The following is a 23,542-nucleotide window of genomic DNA, read 5'->3' on the forward strand; positions in this document are numbered from 1 at the left end:
GGTAGGACCAAAAAACTGAAACATAATTGAAGATAAACTATAAAATAAACTCAATGAACATAACAACGCATTGGAACATAACGCAAACACTCTAGAGGTCTAGGTTAGAGACGTGTCCCGGCATCGTTAAACCTGGTAGCTTACCGTCGAGTGGTTGGGTGATTCCTCCACGGTGAAACGATAAGTGCCAATACGGACTATGCTCCCACGTACCATCGCGTATATATTGGGAGACCCCTATAGGAATAAAGCCTTTATCCATAGGAAGCCGTGTCAGCCACCCTACGATTCACAATGCAGTGAACACAACATTCACAAAGATCGACCACCCGTACCCTAAAAAGTATTATGTGGTTTTGCGAAAAGTTTGGCACACACTCTACCTAGAATTCCAGAGCAGTCACTTTTGATCCTTTTCGGACTCCTTAAACAAAAAGGTGCATGTGAGCGTCTTGTCACTTCGTGCTCATTAAATATTCGAAGGAGACTAGAGTCATCTTTTCGTCTTTTTCTCGACTCTTAAAAAGTGAAAAGGTCAAGTTCAAAGTTCAGTGTCTTAAAATTTATTTGACCACGATCACATATAACCCGGTTAAATTTCTCTTGCGGTAGGAAGTCGGATTCTTTCTAGCTCAATGGCATCCTTCCCTGAGCCCACTGGCCAAGGTGGTCCCCCGGCTGGTCCGATTCCTTCTGTCGGAAATGTTGGTGTCCAGTATATAGCAACTTTGTCTTTGCCTGGGTTCACCATCGGTTTACCCGTATGGGTGTTCTCAAACTCAGTGGTCTCGAGTGTGATAACTCTTGTTCCACCACCACCTCCTCCACCCGAGCAACATCGTTTTGATTCCAAGGTGGACCCCTATCCTTCTTCGCCTACTGCTGCGTCCTCATCTTCTACTTCGCCTGGTGAAACTCTGGATCTAAGTAACCAAGTGGCTAAGAAGAAGAAGAAGAAGACCAAAAAGAAGAAGTCTCCCAAAACAAAGGTCCCATCTACCCCGAATATAACTGAAGTAAAGTCTCCTCCTGCTCCGCAGCGGAAGGCTAAATTTCCTTGTAGATTATGCAAGGAAGACCATCTTCTTCGCGATTGTCCTGGCATCCCCAGGGTCTTAGAAGTATGGGCTCACGATCGGGACTGCCCTGCATCGTCCTCTGGAGATCATGGTGATGCTACCCTATCAGCTGGAAATGTTAAGGGAAAAGGGAAGATTTGAATCCCCTGTAGACTTTGTGAAGGAAATCATCCCCTTCACCTTTGTCCATTCATGGATAGAGCCTCTATTGTATTGGAAAGTCTTACAGCTCCCTCAACTCAACTTCCTGCTGGTTATCAACGTCTCTCTGCAATTGCAGAACGTTCCCCTGCTGACCAAGCAATCAAGCATGATTCCTCTTTGGTCCAGCTTTCTCTTCCTGAACCTGGCTTTACAGCCTGTTCCAGACCAGTCCCTGGTCGGAAAGAGTGTTGCTTTACAGCCTGTTCCAGACCAGTCCCTGGTCGGAAAGAGTGTTGATTTTCAGCCTGTTCCAGACCAGTCCCTGGTCGGAAACGTTGTTGATTTACCTTCATCGTCTACACACCACTTTGTTCCGGGAGTGTTTATCATCAAGGATGAACCATCTGAATCCAAGCTAGACGAAAGTCCAAAGGTCCAGATAACAAGTGACCTGGTCTTTCAAGAGGTCTAGATGACAAGTGACCCCGTTTTGCCTTCAGAACCTGAATCCAAACCAGACGAAAGTCCAAAGGTCCAGATAACAAGTGACCTGGTCTTTCAAGAGGTCCAGATGACAAGTGACCCCGTTTTGCCTTCAGAACCTGAATCCAAACCAGACGAAAGCCCAAAGGTCCAGATCACAAGTGACCCCGTTATGCCTTCAGAATCTGAATCCAAACCAGACGAAAGCCCAAAGGTCCGGATGACAAGTGACCCGGTTTTGCCTTCAGAAGTTTCATCCTCAGATGATATTATCACTGTAAAGGATGAAGATCACACCGTCCAAATTCTATACATAAACATAGACTCTATCCTTCGCAGCAGGAAGGAAGTCCATCAGAGCCATATCCGGCCGTTTATCCGGTCCCACCTCCAAGTAACCTAGTTGTTTCCTTCAATTGGGATCAACTAGGCAGTCCCCGGCTACCACCTTCCAGACCATTTCGAATTATAGTCCAAGTCTACCAAATGGTTATGGCCGATACCATTATTGATGAGGGATCTCCCGTGAGCATCCTTTCTTCAACAGCCTGGGAAGCACTTGGTTCACCACTGCTTCTGCCTGAGATAAGAAACCTTACTAGTTTTCATCGAGAAACCAGTCAACCTTTAGGAATTCTTCCCCATGTACCTATCACATTAGAAGGGAAGACCATTCAAATTGGCGTCATGGTAGTCCAAGGCCCGTTAGATTACAATTTACTCCTTGGGCGAGACTATATTTATCGCATACGTGCAATTGTGTCCTCACTCTTCAGAGTGATGTGTTTTCCACACGAAGGAAGGACAATCAAGATCGTAGACCAACTTTCGTTCCCTAGTTCACACTTCACATATAGTCATCTACCATTCCCAAATGGTCTTATTTCCACAGAAAATGCAACACCCAGTCCGTCATCCTGATGACGGCAGCTGACCCGGGCGCGTGACTGAAGCCCGGGGGGCATGCATCCTCCTTTTCAAAATCGAGTCTTTCCAAGTGAACCTTCATTCCATCCACTCCGTGAATGCCATGAAGCTTGGGGGGCATGTACCTCGATTCGCATTATCATGCTGGGGGCATGCAAATTCGATTCGCATTATCATGCTGGGGGCATGCAAATTTATAACAAGCATAGTTTTTTCGTTTCAAGCTTGTGTAAACATGAAACCGAATCCAAGCAGAATTCTCCATGGTTCAAGCTTGTGTAAAAATGAACCCATACTTGATTTACATTTCATGATTGCCATTTATCTGGTAAATTCTGCTAGATGAGCCTTGGTTGTTTCATTCCATCGCCACCATTTCTTTGGCCAGTCATATGCTTTCACGTGGTTGTTTTCCTTTCCTAAGGAACTGCAGCAATGAGTGGTTTTATTAGCTAGCCTCTTGACCATTACATGTTTTGAGCAGTTCCACCATTACCGGAACCCGTTGCTACACTTTATACCACTCGTTCCTCTAGGACGAGTCGCCTTTAAGCTCTTTTCTGACTCGTAAAATATGAAAAGATTGCCGAGCATTTTTTCCCTTTTTGACTCGTTAAAAAGAATAAAATTGAAGGTCTTCGTTCAACTCTCTTCTGACCATTTAAAGAGGAAAAGATTGCCGAGTCGCTCCTCTTGACTCGTTAAATGTTAATAAGGGGCGGTCGTTTTAAGTTCTTTTTGTCGACCGTTAAAACTTAAAAAGATTACCGGGTTTTTGTCGTTTCAAACTCGTTAATGGTTACGAAACGACGTGGTTTTGATCACTTTTTTACTTTTTCAGGTCGAAATCACTACTTATGAAAAGTACTCCTCGATTGTAACGATCGGGCGGTTCTTTCGGGCATTATTTTATACTTTTTCGGGCCCGAGAGACACAACTTTACGAAAAAGGACACCCCTGGAGTTTCCTTTTCAATGTCTTTTCAAATTCTCTAAATATGAAAAGACGCCGAGTTCTTCCTTTGTCAGACTCGTTAAAACCTAATGACATCGGATTTTGTCGAAATGATGCACCACAAGCATATGCTATCCCCATCAAGCTTGTTAAAAATAATTGGGGTACTCGCCAGAAATGTTGGGGAAAAAAAATAATTTGGAACCATAATTATTGTTGTGTCGGCAGTATGTCGCTCTTGAACATGGCACTCCTCCGCTTTCGTGTCTGGGTGGGGACATCTCATCTTATTTTTCACTTGCCTCCGTGGGATTGGGTAATCCTATTTGACCTATCGTCTGCTCATTGCCTCGTCACTATGACCTCTGATCCGTCGATGTCAAATACTGCCAACTCCACTCTAGTGCCGCCGGTATGTTCCAGAGAAGTTGACCTCTGCAAAGAAACAACCTCCCTCTGATAGCTCATACAATTTTGATTCACAACATCATCTCTCTGTCTTGTGTCGATGATGTGGGAAACATTATGGCCCACCTTCGATCAAGGTCACTTCCTGTCGACTTCAGCTCATTATCCAGGAAGTTGATCTAGAGACTCCCTTCCGATCCCTTGGAGCCTGCATGCCTCAATGGCAGGTTCTTCGTGTTCGACGTGAGGTTTTCATCATTGGCCTCCGATCGAATGATTCTACGGGTGTTCGACGTCAGATCACTAATTCGCACGCCGTAGATTGTACTGATAGTACCTTGAGGGCCATTGTCATTATTGGTGGTACCTCTCGCGTCTGTTAACAGTTCCAAATATTGACTGGTAATCAGACGATGTTCATGCATGTTCGACTTCAGCTCACATATTCGCATGCTTGAACTTGTACTTCTGTTCGGGTCGAGATGGAGCGCAAGACCCTGGATTGTGTCTGTTGTAATCCAGGCGTGATTCTTGATACATGACTCATTCACTGGATGGCTGCGACCGTACCTGAGTCAATTCATTGATCCTACCCAGATGGCTGCGTCCATACTATGGATCTAAATTATCATGTACTCTCTTATGGATGGCTGCGACCATACGACGTACATCATGTATTTGAGCTATCAATAGTATCTCTCAATGCAGGTTCTCGGCAGCAGCTATATGTGTTCTTGCAAAACATTTCACCCCTCTCTCTCGCTCGGGCCTCATGCTTTGGGGGGCATCTGTTACACAGTAATTTGTCACCGTTGGTCACCGTCCCTATCGCCCCGTTTCCATACATTGGAGGACGCATTCCGGGACCTGTGAGCAGTGACATAACCCAAAAACACTTGCATTATGTTCCCCTGAGTATGTACTTCATGTTCCTTCAAGACACCTTCTGCAAATTATCCCTGAAAAGTGCCCTTTTCCCATTGGCGCAGGTACCCAATGTCTGACCCGCGCCAATAACTCAGATCCTCAAAAAGGGGCGCGACCATTGGCGCTCTGTCTTAGAACAATGCCCGCGCCAGTCAAGTTTAGTAATGTTTTTTGCCAAAAGCACGACTGTATGATTTTTCCTCCCAGATCATGAGCTCCTTTGAGGGAAAAATCCATCTGATAAAGCTCGAGAGTCATCATATCTATCCACAGTAGCTTTTCATGGATGTTGCCAATTCACAACGGGTGTCCTGGTGCATTGAATCTTTCTCCCTTCTTCATCTATAAAAGCTTGTCCTCATGCATTAGACAAGCTAGTGCTAGTTCCAAGTTTATGAGTTCCGAAGTGCTAGTTCCAAGTTTATGAGTTCCGAAGTGCTGTAGTTTTGAGTTCTTGAGTTGTTGGAGTAATCCTAGAGAGGTTATGCTGCCGGAAGTCCAAGAGAGAGGTAGTCTACTGCAAGGCATATAGCTGCTCGTCCAGCCAGGGGAAAGGTTCAGCGTCAGAACCTTGGTTGTAACTTTTCCTGTCTATTATTAATTAATGAACGACTGTTATTATAGTTCCAATCTCATTGTCTATTATGGTGATGTTGATTTATTTCCTTTCTGACTAAAATATAGTTGTGCCTTGGTGGATTTTATGCTTGTATCTGTTTCTTCCTTTGCATGTGCAGGTGTTCGTTTGCAAGGATCGCAAGGATTGTGACCTGCTGAAGCGAGGGAGCGAGCACACCAACTCTGCTTCGACAATAGCATTGGATTCCAGGTTGGTCTTCTTAATTCACCTTTACTGTACAACTAGGAACTTGCGTGGCAGCGTGGTTTGATTGTGGCTAGTTCTGTTTTAGGCTAGTGGGATCGCCTCTGTCTACAGAGGGGATATACCTCACCAACACATACCCTGCAGAGATGCACCATAAAGAGTAGATTTATTTACCTTAAGTGCCAGGCTTGGGGTTTATGTAGTCACCTGTTCCCAATATTTTAACCCAGTATCATCCTTTTGATTTTCACACAATTCAAGTGGGGCAGACCACAGTGAGAATGGAACCCTGATGGATGCCTCTGTTTACCTCAATAGTGAACCAATGCACCATTGGCATTTAAGGTAGTTGTCAAGGAAATAAATTTCAAAACATAAAGTTGTTAGTAAAACACAGAGTTTAAGATGAAAAAATATGATGATGCCTATATTAGATTTCAATCTATAGTATTTGAACTACCATATCATGAAGTATGTCTTAAATGTTAAAAAGAAAAATAAGTCACAAATCAATCTAGTTGGTACAGTAATTGTCACCATCCCTATTAGAATGAGGTTCATAAATTAGTAAGTACTTATTCTTGTAGCCTTCTAGAAGAAACCTCGAAACCCTATTTTGTGCATGAGCTCACGTGCATGCATATAATATGTATATAGTAGCTCATAATATCAGAGGAAAATGTGACGGCTTAAAGGATAAAACTTGACGGGTGTAGCTATCACCATTGCTAGATAGTCACCATCCGAGCCACACCATAGGGAGTAAAAGCTATTTTCTAAAATTGGAAGATGGAATTCACCCATATATTCTACAATTCACCCATATATTCTACAATTCCATATGATATATTTTACTAGTAAGAGAGTCTTTGAGGGAAGGTTTACACACTTTAGTTGATTAATCCCTACTACCTCAAACTATAATTTTCTTTTGGTTAAATATGAAAGAGAAAGACACATATAAAGAAATAAGCACTTTATAGATATAAAGATTTAATGCATATCGTTAAAATTGTATCTCTCCATCAAATTATATTATGTTAGAGGCCTTAAAAAATCTCTAGTGACATGATAATAATATAAAAAAAATTAGTGGGTAAGAACCCAAAAATAGCTATACATGCAAGATCTCATTGATTATCATTATATCAGTCAAAAACCTAAATAATTGTTGATATCATTATTGAAGGATCTACAACTAAAAGACAAGAATGGTAAAATCATTGGAGATCTTGCCTTGTTGGTTTGTTTAAAATGTGGCATAGAAATATTTCTTTCTCTTATGCCTTCAACATGCAAACTGTAACCCCAACAGAGCCCTCCCATGCATCAAAACCTTGAGGAGATTATTCTTCACTAACTAGAGCATGGTCCATCTCAAAGGTTGAAATTTCAACCATAGTTTACTACCGGTCATACCTTCAATCACTGGTTATGCACAAAGTATTCTCCAATTGAAAATCAATGGAAAGAAAGAAAGGGAAAAAAAGGTCAGGGAAAGGAGCAATAGTAAAAGAGGAATAATGGAAATAAGCCCATGACTCTAAAGTTGTCCTCTAGTTATATACAATATGAGCTTGTACTCTCAAGTAGGGTCAAAAGTGATGGCCACTTTGATACCTTCGAGATTAATTCTTCCCCATCCCCTATCATATCAACAAAAATTAGCTTTCCCTTATGGGTAAATTAGCAATTAAGCACATGTGATCTACTACATGTACAAAGAGGGAAATGTGAGGAGAACAACCACGAGACAACAACGTTGTAAATTCTCCAAGGTGACAAAATATCACAGTCAAAAAGGACATGCATGACCTGGGTGTTTTCTGGATTGATAGAGACACCAACAATTGAGAAAACAACACCTAGTCAAGAATCAGAGTTTGATCTACAGTAAATAGAAAGATGACTTATGAATAGATTCTTGTTTCAAACTTTCATCATATTGTCTTATCTAGAACTTTTTTCAACTAAAGAGATCTACTCTCAAGAACATGGCTATTGGAGTATATGTGACTAGAATTTTACTTGAATTTTATTTCCATTGTCAATGAAATATATATGATGTCTTTATAATTCCAATTCCTTTGATGAATCTTCTAAGTCTCTTTCTATTTGCTTGGCACTACAATAAAAGAAATTCAAGGAAGACATCTCCACCATATCGTGTGTTATTACACAATGACAATTATAATAAACGAGAGTATGATGTGCAAGTTTTGATGGAGTTTATTCTAGGAAATACCCTTGATATTGTTGTTAATATCCTACAAAAAGCACACTAAAATGACCTCCCATTCATAATTATTTGTGCTCAGGCTCATGCTGAATAACAATTCACACAGGAAAAATTTCAAGGGTGGAAAATTATCTTGAAGTTTATAAACATTGACTAATCTCACTAGTCCCTTATATGCAAAGTATCAAATGTTTATTGATGTATTTGTAAAATTATTCAAATTATAATGATTTTATATATATTATCTATATAATGTTGGCAATTTGTAAGGTAAAATAATTTTATATTGTAAAATTTGGGCGAATCATTTAAAAAAAAATGAAATTGGCAAATATTTTTTTTTGGAAAAATCATGGGAAATTAGCCAAATTGTGAATATTAGCCCCTAAAATTTTCCATGAATTCACAAAGATTCAAGGAAATAGCTTAGTTCCATTGAGCCTACCAATTATGGTTGCAGAAGATTTCAGGCATATTGAATTTTCACGAGCACTGCATACTATGATTAGGGTAGAGTTGTAGGTATGCACATCAATGTTAGTCATATAAGTCCAATATGTGAAATTAACTATAGGAATTTTAGAACAGAATACCTTGAAAATGGAATGCTAATACCTCTATAATTTTGAATGCACATTTGTAGCTCTCTGTAAATGAAATGAACCAAAGCAAAGAGATCATGCTACTTGTGGTAGTTCAGGAACTTGTATTATGAAGGAAATGATAGAGAGTATTTTCAATATTCTTTCAGTTTAAATGGCTAAATATTTTGTAGTGCATATCCTTGTCTGCAATTCATGGAAACTTGTCTTTATTTGTATTTTCTAAATTGCAAAGATAATTCTTTTCCCTTGCAGATTATTTTGGTGACTTGGTCAAGTGCCTTTGAAGAAAGCTTACTTCTATGATTCTATCTAGTCAATCATTCCACATTTTTATGTTGCTTTGCACCTTTGACGAGGTTGAAGGGGAAAACAAAATCTGAAAATCTTTGCAGGTAAGAGAGACATATATATTTTGTATGTATTTTTCTTGTTTTGATGATTTGATATGCTGGTTGTTTTTTTGTAGATTTTTTTATCTGTAGCCCAAAGAGTACTTAGGTTAATAGAGAGGTAGCATTACATGATTTTAAGGGGTTAAATGTCTTAACACATTTCACATATTTGTCAAAGTGGACATGCCATTGTGGTAATAGTTTCAATTTTTCTAGACATCACAAAGATGACAACTGTGAACCAAACAGGGCCACAAGGCACAACACAAGGTATGGCATTGAAGCCGCTAAGGATGTCAATTCTAGACAAAGGAAAGATATGATCACATCCACTTAGGGTTATGCACCCTGATTCCAACTTCTAAATTGGCAAGGCTCTAGCCAAAGACATTCATTTCTAGTTGTAATACCCCCTTACTAATATCTAAGTATCTCGAAACCTATTGCTTGTAATGGTAAAAAATAAAACACACAAAATATTCATGAGTACTACATGAGTTAGAAAATGAGGATAAATTAATGGATTTTACAATCATTTAAGACATATGTCATAAAATTTTTCTAATAAGAAATTGTTGATAAGCATACACAACCCAGTACATCTAAACTAAGTTTTTCCTCGAAACTAGTATAATTGCATACAAGCCTCACCCATCTATAAATATCTAATCAAAAAGTAATAATATATTTTATGCCAACTGATCCTAATAACGAGTTGCATGCCACACTATTCGACCTGGGTGGGACAGTTCAGTTTGGACCAGTTGGTTAAAATAATTAACTCACACAAATTCGAGAATTCATTTTGGTAACAGTTTGAAAGTGAGTTTACCTGGAATTAGTAGATTCCACAGCACCTTAAGAAATTTGTCGAGTTCCAGGTGCAATTGATCCAGAGTGAGTGGATGATCCAATAACTTACTCAGTAACAAAGGTAGGAAATCCAAATCCAAGAAGCCTTGAGCAATATATAAGTGAAACGATTGAGTTTGGGATTTGTAGAGATCATATAGTTCCCTAGTCCCCTAGAAGTAGATATATCGACAACTGTGACTGGGTTGTAATTCCATTTTGATAGCCATAGAAAGGAGTTTCGGTCGACCAAGTAAAAATAGGGGTACCGCCACCCATAGCACCCGATAGAACAGATCAACATTATAAGAACCCTCAATTTGAGTTTCCATTTAGCTAGTTATAGCCTCCTGCATAGTCCCACACCCAAAAATATGAGTAAGGATATTTCCTGAAGATGTGAACGCTGAGAATGTTTTCTTCCTTCCTGAAAGATAAACAGGAATTTCGAGTTTAAGAAAGTGTCAGACGAAAGGCTCAGCGAAATGTGCTTAACCATGGACAACAAGCTCAATGAAATGTGCTTAACCAGATAACACTGAAATGCAATAAAAAGATGGAGACCCCATAATTCAATGCAAAATAACAAACCAATAAAACAGAAAGACAGATAATTTTGGAGTACTTTCCATGCAAGCCTCGTAATCATTTTTCCCACATCACCATTGAGTCTAATGCTATCAAGTTCCGCATTTTTTTCTGCAAGATTTTCTTCAAGATTAAATGAGCATAACTTATAGCTTCTAGTGGGAACTAGTTGGGAAACATCAATAGGAGGACATTCTGGTTTTAAATCAGTAGAAATGCTAAAATCTAAATCTATTAATCTTTCTTTGTTGTTGGAGAATCTTAAAAATAACAAGACAAATAGATAGGAATTTTCTAATATTGCTAAATATGAGATAGTTTCCAGGGTTTAGGATAAGGAATTTACTGATAAGGATATACACTATGAATAACTGGTTTCTCAGTTTGTGATCTTACAGACAAATTTTTTCAATGAGTATGATCCTGTTTTGAAGTGGAAGTGCATATTTTAACACTTGTATTGCACTTATCCTACTTAAGCAGGAGTTTCTAGATAAGATGCCATGCAATTGTCTTCCTGAACCTCTGCTCTGGTATTTTATGTGAGTGCTTTTGCAAGGACTGGAGAATGGTGGAATTCATCTGTCACTGGTTGAAAGAGAAGTATGTATTGTCCTTCCAGTTACAAGTCTTTGAGCCTATAAGATATGGCAGCTTGAATTCTTGCTAAGGAAAAAGGTTTCCCTAAAAGTATCGACATTTTTCATCATTTTGCCAACAAATGGGATTAGGTTGGATTCTGCCTTCTAGACCTATGCCAATAAATGGAATATCCATTTATTGTTGCTGACACCTTTCAGATTTAGTTGGCCTCATGTTGGAATTATAAACCAAAGATGAACACTATCAATTGAAATTTGAAAAGGCAACAACCGATTAAACTAACTAAACCATCACTAGAATACAACTCAGATCTTTAGGGGGGCAGTAGACCACTCTTCTCTAGGGGTTATACGATATGTTGGCATACTTGGGTCCTATAGGGCATATGCATAGTATTGTGTTTAGGATTTCTCGTTTTTGAATATTGGGTATTTATCTCTTTTACATTGAGATTGAATAATGTTAAATATGTGATCAATACCATTGAAATCACTTCATTAACTCGCTCCTTGTTTCAAGGGAGTAGTTAGTAATTGTTGGTTGTTAGTTAGGATTTGGTGTTTAAACTTTTAAATGTGAACAATTCCTACCGAGACTGGAATAGAACTCTTCTGGTTCTTGCAACTCGGTGAATGTGTAACATTATATCTGCTTGATATAAATGATTCATATGGATAACAAAGGTTAAGGATATTTCCTCAATCTGTGAACACTGATACAGTACCTTCGATCACTATCGTGGCTTGGTTTTCAACAGGTGAGTAGAGTTCCAACAGAATACCATCGCGTCAAAGAAATATTATAATAGGCATTCCACGAGATATAATTTATTCATAGAAAGAGGACTTGGCACCATACTTTGATTTGCCACCAAGAAAAGGCAAGATGAACTGCCTAACTGTTTAACCTAAAAATTTCAAAAGAACCCTTGTTCTAGCCCAAAATGGTAAAATATGTCTCAATGTATTCCCGATTTATTGAATCTAAAAAACAAATGTAGGTTCGAATAATGTGAATATACTATATGTTTCCATCTAATAATAACTCTCTAAGACACAATAATGTCAACAAAAGGTATATTTTCACATCTTCAAGAAATCTTCCACAAGAGAAGGAACGAATAAGTGGATTACTTGACAGGGAAAAATGAGAAATAGGTATTGTGTTTGAGTATTTTGAGGAGAGTAAGAGAAGAAACGTAGACTTGGTCAGATGAATCGAGCATAGGGCCATCTGTAATAGGTGGTCCCATGCCCCTTGTCCCTGAAAATATCCTTTGCAATCTCTCCATTGCTGCTTCCGCTTCTTCTTATGCTACTAAAATGAACCTGCTCCAAAAATCCCAAAACCTTTGTGTGTGCAAATTATACGGAAATGAATAGGGCCATTTTTAGTAGGTGGTCCCATGTCCCCTTCCCCTTCCCCTGGTCTATTGCTGCTTCTGCTTCTTATGCTACTAAAATGAACCTACTGCCAAAATCCCAAAACCACTCTTTGCACAAATTATATTGAAATCAATAGGGCCACCCATAGCAGGTGGTCCCATGCCCATTGCCCTTGAAAATATCCTTTGCAATCTCTCCATTGTTGCTTCTGCTTCTTCGTATGCTACTGAAATGAATTTGCTGCCAAAATCCCAAAACCTCTCTCTGCGCAAATTGTACGGAAATGAATAGGGTCATCCATAGCAGGCGGTCCCATGCACCCTGCCCCTAAAAATATCCTTTGCAATCTCTCCATTGTTACTTTTGCTTCTTCTTATGCTACTGAAATGAACTTACTTCCAAAATCCCAAAACCTCTCTCTGCCCAAGCATAAATTATAAGGAAATGAAAGAAGGGACCACATGTGACTGTGGAGAATGCTAAGGGGAATTAAATTTCATTAAATAAAATGTTGAGTCTTTTCTTTTGTTTAATAGGAGGTATTTTTGATTATAAATAAGTGTTAATGGTATGAAAATTGTTAGGTGTTTGTGTCACCAAATATTATTTGAGGGGATTTTGGTGGATTTATCAAAAGTGAATTAGGGTGATATCAAACCAAGTTTTGTGTGGTTAAAAAGTGCAGAAAAATAGTAATGTTATGGTAATAATCAATCATTATTTTTAATTAATTGTTCGGTTTAATAAGGATGATTAATTTATTGAGATTTTTTATGGTGTTTAATAGAGGGAGTCAACATGGGAAAGGTAATATTTTGGCTCTCGTATGTTTTAGAAAATTGATATATTTTTGTCCATAAGTATTAGGGGTAGAATAATAACATAGGTTCTAGAGCTAAGTTTGTTCCAACTTAGTTACATCTTGAACCACAAATTGGTGTTGACCTCATGGATATGATAAAAATTTGGTGGCTTGTAGGGTAGTCTTGTCATGAAAGAAGAAGGGTAGACATCAAAAAAAGCTTTGTGGTCAAAAAGTATAGTGAGGTAGTAATGTCATAGGATTAATGATCATTTCCAGTGAAATGTTTGTTTTAGTAAGGTTAACTAATCTATGGAGATTTTCCATGATGTTCAATAAAGGGAGTCAACATGGGAAAGGTGATAGTTTGGCTCCCACATTCTTTAGAAATTGATATCTTTGTCCATAAACATTAGACGTGGAAAAAAATCCTAGGCTCTAGAGCTAAGTTTGCTCCAAATTAGCTATATCTTGAACCACAAATTGTTGTTGACCTCATGGATATGATAGAAATTTGGTGGCTTGTAGGGTAGTCTTGTCATGAAATAATTTTGTCAGTTATTATCTAGTCATATTTTTTAATCCTAGACTAAATTAGTCATTTAAGTTAGTCACTTTTGGTTTAGTCACTTGTTATCTAGTTGTATATTTTATCCATATACTAAATTAGTCGTTGCAGTTAGTCATTTTTAGTTCGGTCAGTTAAAATTGCTCAAATTTAGTAGTAATTCACTTGAAATAATTGTGGTGACTAACCTTTTTAGTCACCTAGTCATTAATTTCATCATTTTCTACTGGTGGATCAATGAAGATGCTACTTCTTGGAATGGGTATATTGGTTCAATAATATCCAACCATGTTTGTGTAAAGGGCCTTAAGGAAAAATTGACTGAAGGATATACCTAATGGTCTTAATACCCCTAATATGGGTTATAGGGAAACAAGAACAAATAGCTTTCTGGTTGAGTTAATGCTCATGCTTGCAGCTGAAAAAAGTGTAAAAAAAAACATATTTTATGTGACTCTCTTGTTGTAATAACTGCATGAGGGGACTAGACACTTTAGGAAGTTTTTAATTAAGGCATATCTTTGAGGAGATACAAATATTTTATTCCTATTATAAGGATATCTCTTTTTATCATGTTTGCAAGAAAAGGAATGAACAGGTGAATGGATTGTCAAATACTGGAATATATTGGATATTGGTCAATGCAACATTTGGGAAGCTATGGATGAGCAGGCCTTTGAAGCTGATCATCCTACCTTTTTTATGACAATTGTATCATGAAATATGTTTATGTTTATTTTTGTGGGTATCTTGGTGTTGTAGCGGCTACAACCATCCTGCAAAAGTTTGCCTTAGCTTCGTTTTAGAGCCTCCCTACCAACCATCCTCAGCACCATGTCTTGCATTATCCAGGTACATATGCTTCAGTTGAGTTTAAGTGGCATACTAGCTTGTGTTTCCTAGCTTGTTTTCCTTCCACCCGTAAGTTGACATCCTGGAACTTGGTCATTTTCTGGCTACTGTGCCCATTTCGAAAATTGAGCAGAACTGGAGGGGAACCAAACTTTCTCTCTATTGTAGTAGCTACAACCACCCTCCAAAAGTGTGCCCTAGATTCGTTTTGGAGCCTCCCTACCAACCTTTCAAATCAACATATCCTGCTTCGTCAAGTACACAAGCTTTAGTGATTTCCTTGCAGAATGACAACTTGTCCATGAGAGCTTGTTGTATTCCCCTCACAGACTATTTCACCAGACTTGGTCCACCTGTAGGCTAGGAAAATTCCTCAAGAAATTCCACAATTCTAGAGGGAAACCAGCCTTCCCTCAAAAAATTGCGTAATTCTATGTGGTAGCATGCTGCACTCCAGAATTGCGCAAATTTGTCTATCACTGTTCACTGGAAAAATTGTGCAATTCCTCACAGCAAGACTTCTCAGCCTAGAAATTGAGAAATCTTGGGCAGCAGTCATCTCCTCTGCCCAGGAATTGCACAATCCCTCTGGGAATATAGCCCAACTCCCTCCCAAAAATGCACATTTTTTCCTCCCAGCTGAGCAGATTGTGGCGTGTGCAGTTGAGTTGATTGGTTCCCTCCAGGGCTGAGAAAAATTGTTTTTCATGCATGGGTTTCTCCTTCCAAGGAATCATGCAAAGGCATCCCTTGCTTTAGGGATCTATTTTAGCAGTTGGAGGTTACATGCAAAGATCATTTCAAAAACCTCCCACCAAGTGTCGCTTTCCCTAGATTTGTGACATGCGCGTCACAACCTCAATTTTATTAAAACTCATCAACCAGACATTGCATAGCTCATTTCTCACATCAAATTTGTAGCTCTGAAATCCCACATTACATCCAGGATTCACCGACACATTCAGCTCAGCTATTTTGGGGTAAGCTCGGTTTTCATGTCTAGCATTGCATTGCTGGCGCTTTTTGTGTTTTTCTTCATATGAATGATATATGTTTGATTTCAGTGAGTTCTTACTGTCATTTTGATACATACTATCTTGTATTAGCACCGTTTCATTTTTTGTTAACATCTCGTTGCTGTCGCATGCATGAAATTGCTTTTGCACAGATGGTCGTCATTGCGATGACTCGCTTCACACACATGCATGCCTTCTTGTTTCCTGAATCTTGCACTTGTTTTTTGCGTGATTGATCATTCACTCCTATTTTAACTCATCTCATCATGCATTCACACTCCTTATGTTTTTAGTCACTTGTCAGCCGGATTGGGTTGCCTTGCCCCGGACCGTGCCTTGCCTAACTACCACTATGCATTTCTGGAAGTAAAGACTCTTCCTTCCTTCTAGAAATTGCACAAGTCTAGCCAGGCACTAACCTCTGGGATTGCATTGTACAGTTCTTGTAGGCAGTGTCATGTTGGCCCCAGAAACTACTAATGCAGTTTGTTGGTTGCATGTCATTGCTAATTGAAATTGCGCATTGCGCAGTTTCAGTCCTGAGAAGGCCAGTTTGGACAATTCGTTGCATAGTTCTAGCAGTTAGTTAGCCTCTTGACAACCTAGACTATGCCTTGCATAGTTTTGGTGATCAGTCTCCCGACCTCCCGATAAAAATTGTGCAACCTTCATGATCAGTCACATAGCTATGTTGCAAGTCAGTTCTCAAGCTCATTTTGTTTTTCGACTAATGCGCTTTCCATGAGTGTTTCCATGTCTCTAGGCATCACAGGTGTTCATTTGCCTCTCAGCAGCACATGTACAATGGTATCCATGAAAGTAGAGTTGAAGACTCCATTCATAGCACACTTTGGGATGCAGTCAATCAAGTGTATATGAACTTTCCTACCCACGAATACATCATGTTGTGCTTAGACAAGGACATCAATATATGACGGTAGCAGCACCATGAATAGTAGCTGAAGGCAGCATAGTGGATGCAACGAACATAAGAGGAAGGTTATTGAAAACACAAAGGTTGAAAAAAGTTGCAAGCTCAAGCAGATCCACTTGTGATGAAAGAAACTTTGGAGACTTAGGCTATGAGGTGATGGCACAACATGAAGATTGTGTGAAGACAGAGAAAAAAAGAGAGAAGGAGTTGCATGTGCTGAAGCAGCAACTGAAGGAAGAACAGGAGCTGCATAGATGAGAGAACGAGTTGTAGCAAGAACGGGTACAACAACGGGCGCAGCATGCACTCACGGATGAAACTACACCCGTACAAGTTATAGATCCAACCCAGCAGCTAGCATGAAGTAGACACGGTGAGAAGTTTTGTTGATCACATGCAAGGGAATTCAGTACCATGCATGTCATTGTGCACACCCATGAGATCTAACCCATTTGGCACACTCACAGAGGAAAAGACAAGGAGTAAGTCTGACTGGAGTTGAACATGCAATTGATAGTTGATACGAATGACCACCAGCACACACTGGAAGATCAGAATGGACACTATGCATCAGTGTGTTGCTGGCTCGACCGCACCCAAGAAGACCTTGTGCATGTTAGCAGACAAGTTGGATGGAGGAGCCACACCAATGGATTGGGATGCAACGAAGGCAAGAGTTTTTTTCGCAAGATGTCACCATGGAGCGCATGCACACCATCATGGATGACCAACCTTGGCATCAACTCACCACCTTCACCCTCACAAGCATGTCGAAGAGTTGGTCTCATCACAACAGACCGAGTGTCAGTAATTTCTTGCATGGCTTGCTCAAGCCATTTTGTCTCACATGGGCACATGTGCATTGTAATGTAATGTCTTGTCAAGTGAAAGTTTAATTTTCGATAGTTGGATGTAACAGTCATAGAGTAGATGAAGAGTCATGAGGGTATGTGAACTGTCACAAAGGGGAATGTCAAAGGTCACCCCACCCTTTGCTATAAATATAACCTCATAACTCATTCTAAGGGCTTTTGGTTAGCCAAACTTTTGATAAGACTATCTTTGAGAGAGCTTGGATAGTATTGTAACGAGCCTTGGCTTCTCCACTGCGTAGAGCTAGTATATCTCTTAAATTGAGGAGCAAGTGCTTGTGGCTGTAATGTTCCACTGTCGGAACTAGTGGTTAGACATGGATGTATTGTATGAGTGGAACTTACAATTCTTAATATAATAGAGCCAACACGTTTCATGTATATGTTGTATTGTATTCTATGCTATATGGTTTACTCTAAATGATATATGTATTTGTTTTCTGATACATGCATGTATGGACTATTATGTATAATTATGTATGACTCTTTCTTAAATGTGTTGTTGGTTTAACCATCACTTTAGATTTTTCACTAACTTGCTTTCCAACTTGTGATGCATCTTCGCTCGTGTGTTCCCTTCCAAGCTGTGTACTATTACAGGTTTACAAGGGGTGCACTCACCTCACACTCAATGTGTTAGAACCTCTCATGCACCTTCCTTGACTTACTGTAGTTATCACACCCTTGCTACCAACAGGGACATCTTACTTGCCTCTGTACGAAATCGAGATCAAGGCATTACGGTACGATCCACTACTAGGACTCCTACAGCAAACAGTCTCAGGTCTAACTGGGACTTCTTACTGGGGAGATCCCCTTACATGTTGGCAGGTCCAGCATCGTCAACACTCTCCAAAATTGCGTAGACCATCAAGGAAGCTTGTTGCTCTCCAAAAATGTGCAGAGCAAGTAGGCAACCTTCTCTTTAGAAATTGCGTAGAGAAGCCCATCACTGGGCTTGCTCTCAAAATTTGCATAGATTTGGCTGACATCCTGGGCTTCAGTCTAGAAATTACGCAGAGCCTAAGGGGAAGCCAAACCCACTCAACCCAGAAACTGTGCAAAAGTCACTCTAGGGCTTGTAGTTCGTTGCATGTGTTCCCAAGTTTATTAGCTCCCTCTAGGACTGAGAAATATTGCTTTGCATGCATGGGCTGCCTTTTCCGAAAAAGAAAAAAGAAAAAAGCAAAAAGAATCCTATATTTTAAGGATCCATTTTTAGCAACTAGGGGTTACATGCAAAAGCCGTTTTAGAAACCTCCCGCCAAATGTCTCTTTTTCCTAGATTTTTGACATGCCCGTCATAAGCCTTGATATTATAAAAACTATTTATTCGACACTTTAGATCTTATTCCTCACTTCGTTCTTGGAGATTTGGCATCCCACATCGCATCTAGGAGCATTCAACACACTCAGCTCAACTTTTTTCGAGTAAGTCCACTTGTCATGTCTTTTGCTACTTTTCTGTCGCGTTTTGTATTTCGATTTGTGTGAGTGTTGTTTTATTGGTTTTGTTGAATGATTGTTGTCCTTTTAATGCATGTTAGCTTATAGAATCACTATTTCAATTTTTCATTGCATCTCATCATTGTTGCATGCATGACACTATTTCTGCACGGACGGTCGCCGTTGCGGCGACTCGCTTCACACACTTACTTGTTTTACCATTTATTGAATCTTGCACTAACTATTTTCATGCATGATCATTCACTTTTGTCTGCACCCACCTTCACATATACATTCAACCTTTACATATTTTCAATCCCCCGTTGGTGGGTCTGGGCTGCCTTGGCCTGGACCCTGCCTTGCCTGGCTTGCACTACACATTTATGAGAGTGAAGGCTCTTCCTTCCTCTAAAGAATTGAATAGATATTTCCCAAGACTGGCGTCCCAATCTTTCTCTATGCAATTTTGGAAGGCAGTGCCCATTGTCCCCCAAAATTACGTAGATGCAGTTGACTGGGTTGTAGTCATTGCTGACTGAAACTATGCATTGCACAGTTTATGTCCTTAGCAAGCAAAGCTCGACTATGCTATGCACATTTTCAGTAGTTAGTCAGACCACTAATAGTCTAGACTATGTTTTGTGTAGTTCTGGCAGTCAGTCTCCGAGCCTCCCAGTGAAAATTGTGCAAATCTTTAAGTCAGCCACCCAGGTGTGTTGCATGTCAATCCTCAAGTTTCTTTTAGTTTTCAACTGAGAGATTTCTTTCCATGAGTGTTTATCTATCTCCATGTATCGCATGTGTTCATTCATGTCTCAGTAGTATAGGTATAATGGCTTCCAATAGAGCAGGGTCAAAGGACACTGTTGAGAGTGCAACTGGAGATGTAGTTGAGCAAGTGTCTATGAGATTGCCCATCTATGAAGACACTAAGTTGTTCCTAGACAAGGAGATCGAGATGAAATGGTATGAAATAAATGACATATTTTCAGGAACATTTGTGGAGAATCTAGAAGACCACAGGGTCTATCTCAACATACACAAGTCTGGCTTGTATCATATTACATGTAGGTATTCTGCATTTCTATGCGCAGACATGATCCACTGGATTGTCTCGCATACTGATCCAAAGAAAATGGTGTTGAGTAGTGTCCGTGGGATAGATATTGCTACCTTCAAGGAAAAGGCATTTTAGGATATGAATCGCTTGACGCACTCGGTGATCACGATGGATACAACCTTCATAAGACCCGGGAGCAGTGCAAGCTCAAGTGACATCTTGAAGAGTTGGGTAAGGGAGTCTTCTAAGTTCATGATGACACCCAACCAAGTGTACAAGACAAGGATACTATGGAAGGCATATCATCTCTTGGCCATCTTCGCATGCCACTTATATGACCAAGAGAGCACATAAACCTTCCCTTAGAGTTGGGTGATTGTTTTAGATCAACTCGCGAACGAAGGGAGACATTCCAACTGGTATGACATGTTGGCTCTCTGGTTGAAGGAACAAGTAACAAAATCTCGTCATATGCCCAAGGGCTAGCAAGCAAACATTTTCATGTCTATTTACATACTTGATGCAATATGTGCGCATCAACAGTTCCTAGGATTAGGTTGGGCATGGAAACCTTTAGAAACCTCCATGCAAACCTATTGCAGGTTGTTCTCTGAATGTAGCTTTTGTGGATTTATCATACAACTACAGAACACTTTGTCACCCTAGTATACAAGATGATCTTTGAGCAAGATCCACCTTGCATGTCGCAGGCAGCGATGGAGGCATTGGTTGACATAAATATTGGTATGCCTTACCCCTTTGCACCTTCATCCAGATGTACAATGAAGAGAAGGCTCACCATGTTTTACCAAAGTTTTCCATGCATAAGTTGGTCATGCAAGAAGTTGTGTATCACATCTCAATAGGGTTGTTAGCAAAACTTCATAGGAATAAGAAAGCACCTTGGCCCACTCTTCCTTTGTGGATCGAGTTGTATGGGATATAGAATCTTAAGCATGCCAAGGCTGAGACGAAGGAATTCAAGATTTTCACCTTTGGCACCATAAGTTTCAAAATGTATGACCCACATTTCTTAGTGAAGGAACATTGTGCGAGAGTGTATCATCCTGGGATCCACGGGGCGTCTCATTGGCCAAAGGAATACCCTTGGAGATATTGCTATCACTTCTGAAGGCTCAATGAACCAGTTAGAATGGCTATAGAATGGTTAGTGGTGCAGAAGGCAGCAACATCTTAAAGAGTAGCATCATCAACAGTAGCAGAGGCCAGCAGACTAGCACTTGACGAAGGAAAGAGGAAGCTTGCAAATAGTGTAGAGGTAGAGGAAAGTTGCAAGTTGAAAGAAGATCCACTTGTGTTGAAATAATCTTTGGAGATTGAGGCGAAGAGGCAACACCACAATAGAAGTATTGTGCAAAGGAAAAGAGAGAATCAGAAGCTGGAGGAAGTAGAAAAGGAATTGCGAGAGTTGAAGCGAAAACTCAGGGAAGAACAAGAGTTGCGCAAAAGAGAGAAGGAAGCACAACAGGAACAAGAACAACAGGAGGCACATCATGCACATATTGATGAAACTATGCCCATTAGAACATCTGCCACATAGTAGATAGGGTGAGCTTCCACAGGAGTAGGACTTTACTTAGGACATTGAAAAAATTCTACAGCAGATGGGCACGCATATGGTTCAATCCAATTTAGATTAGGACATTGACCTCATGCCTCTAAACAAGAGATCACCCCACTAGCTTCATTAGATTTGGACGTAGAGCAAGTTATAAGCGATCAAGGAGACACTAAAATCCTTGAGGACAATCTGGAAGCAAATGTGCACAACATATATTTCGATGAGTCACAACACGTGGTTGTGTAGTCAGGCAGAGTGCCCACCCTAGATGTCCATGTATCCCCTTTATACTTTGAAAAGCGAGTGATCATGTCTGATGTGGGCAGACATCTAGCTGCATTCGTCGATGCCACAAGAGAATATGTTAAAGCCACCAACTTGAGTGCTAGATTCCTGATAGTTGAAAATGAATTGCTAGCGACCAAGAAAGGAGAAGAGTAAGTTACAACATCTACTAGAGAAGAGTTGAGGACATCAATACTAGATGAAGTATCATCTCTCGATACAATCATGTAGAAGTTGTTCTTCATATTTGTCACCATGCATAAGTTAGTTGTCCATCTTAATGGTTAGAAACAACATTGTGCTAGGAGAGCATGCATCTTGTCAAACTTACACAGTATTGTCGATCAAATGCTGATATGGGAAATGAGGTACAAGGGAGACCCATTTCACTTGCCAAAGATGACGAAGCCAAAGGCAGTGAAGCTAAAAGCATGCATTCGGAGTTAGATTAGGAACTATGGGGATGAGTGTTTAGGAGAATGGATGTCATTATGCACACGCATGTGATCCCATCCATTGACAAAGTCACTAAGGGAACCAAGTCTGACTGGAGCTAGACATGTAGTTTGATCAATTTATGCGCATAGCCACCAGCGTAGACTTGCAGATGAATGTAGACACTATGCACCAGTATGCTTTTGTTCTGGCTGCACTCAAGACCATGATGGACATGCTATCAGATGAGTTGGAAAGAGGTGCCAAACCAATGTACCTAGATGCAACAGAGGCAAGAGTTTGCTTTCAGAAAGGTGTCACCATAGAGCACACTAACAACATTATAGACTACCAATCTTGGCATCAGTTTTCCACCGTTGATCATCGAGAGGATGTCGAAGAGTTAAACTTCCCATAGTTTTCCAAGTCTTAGTGATGTCTTGCATGGATTACTCAAGCCTATTTTTATCTCACATGGGTCCATGTGCAGATTGTAATGTAAACATGTTGTAAAATTGAAAGAGCAATTGTCAATAGTAGAATGTAATAGTCATGTGTAAGTTGAAGAGTCCTGAGGGTAGGTGAGGTGTTAGAAAGGGGAATTTCAAGGGTCACCCCACCCTTTTCTATTTATAGAACCTCATAATTCATTGTACAAGATTTTGGGATCCAAGATTCCTTTAGATATAACTTAGAGAAATCTTGGAGTGTATTGTAATCAGCCTTAGCTTCTCCACAGTGTACAGCTAGTACATCTCTTTGGAGGAGCAGGTGACAGTGACTGTAATGTTCTGCTATCAGGGCTAGTGGTTGTCATGGTTGTATGTATGATTGGATCTTTCACTTTTTAATATAACAGAGAAAACACATTTCAAGCATATGTTTTTATTGTAATTCGACTATCTTGGTTACTCTAATGATGTATGTAGTTGTTATTTATGCATGTATGTATGGACTATTCCATATTTGTTTGTATGAATCTTATCAAAGTGTGTTGTTGGTATAATCAATCACTTTGGATCATCGACTATCTTGCTTTCCATCTTGTGATGTCGTGTTGCTCATGTGTTTCCTTTCAAGTTGTGTTCTATCACAAGTTTCTAAGGAGCACACTCTCCCACATTTTCGTGCGTTAGAGCCTTTCGTGCACCTTCGTTGACTTGCTGCAAGGTCACACCCTTGCTACCAACAAGGACATCTTACTTACCTCTGTGCGCAATCGCAATGAAGGTGATATTGTGCTATCCACTGTTGGGACTGCTACTCCAAATGGTCTA

Source organism: Pinus tabuliformis, chromosome 9, assembly GCF_031772625.1.
Source record: "Pinus tabuliformis cultivar Carrire ecotype Pingquan chromosome 9, CPIR1, whole genome shotgun sequence".
NCBI classification, from domain to species: domain Eukaryota; kingdom Viridiplantae; phylum Streptophyta; class Pinopsida; order Pinales; family Pinaceae; genus Pinus; species Pinus tabuliformis.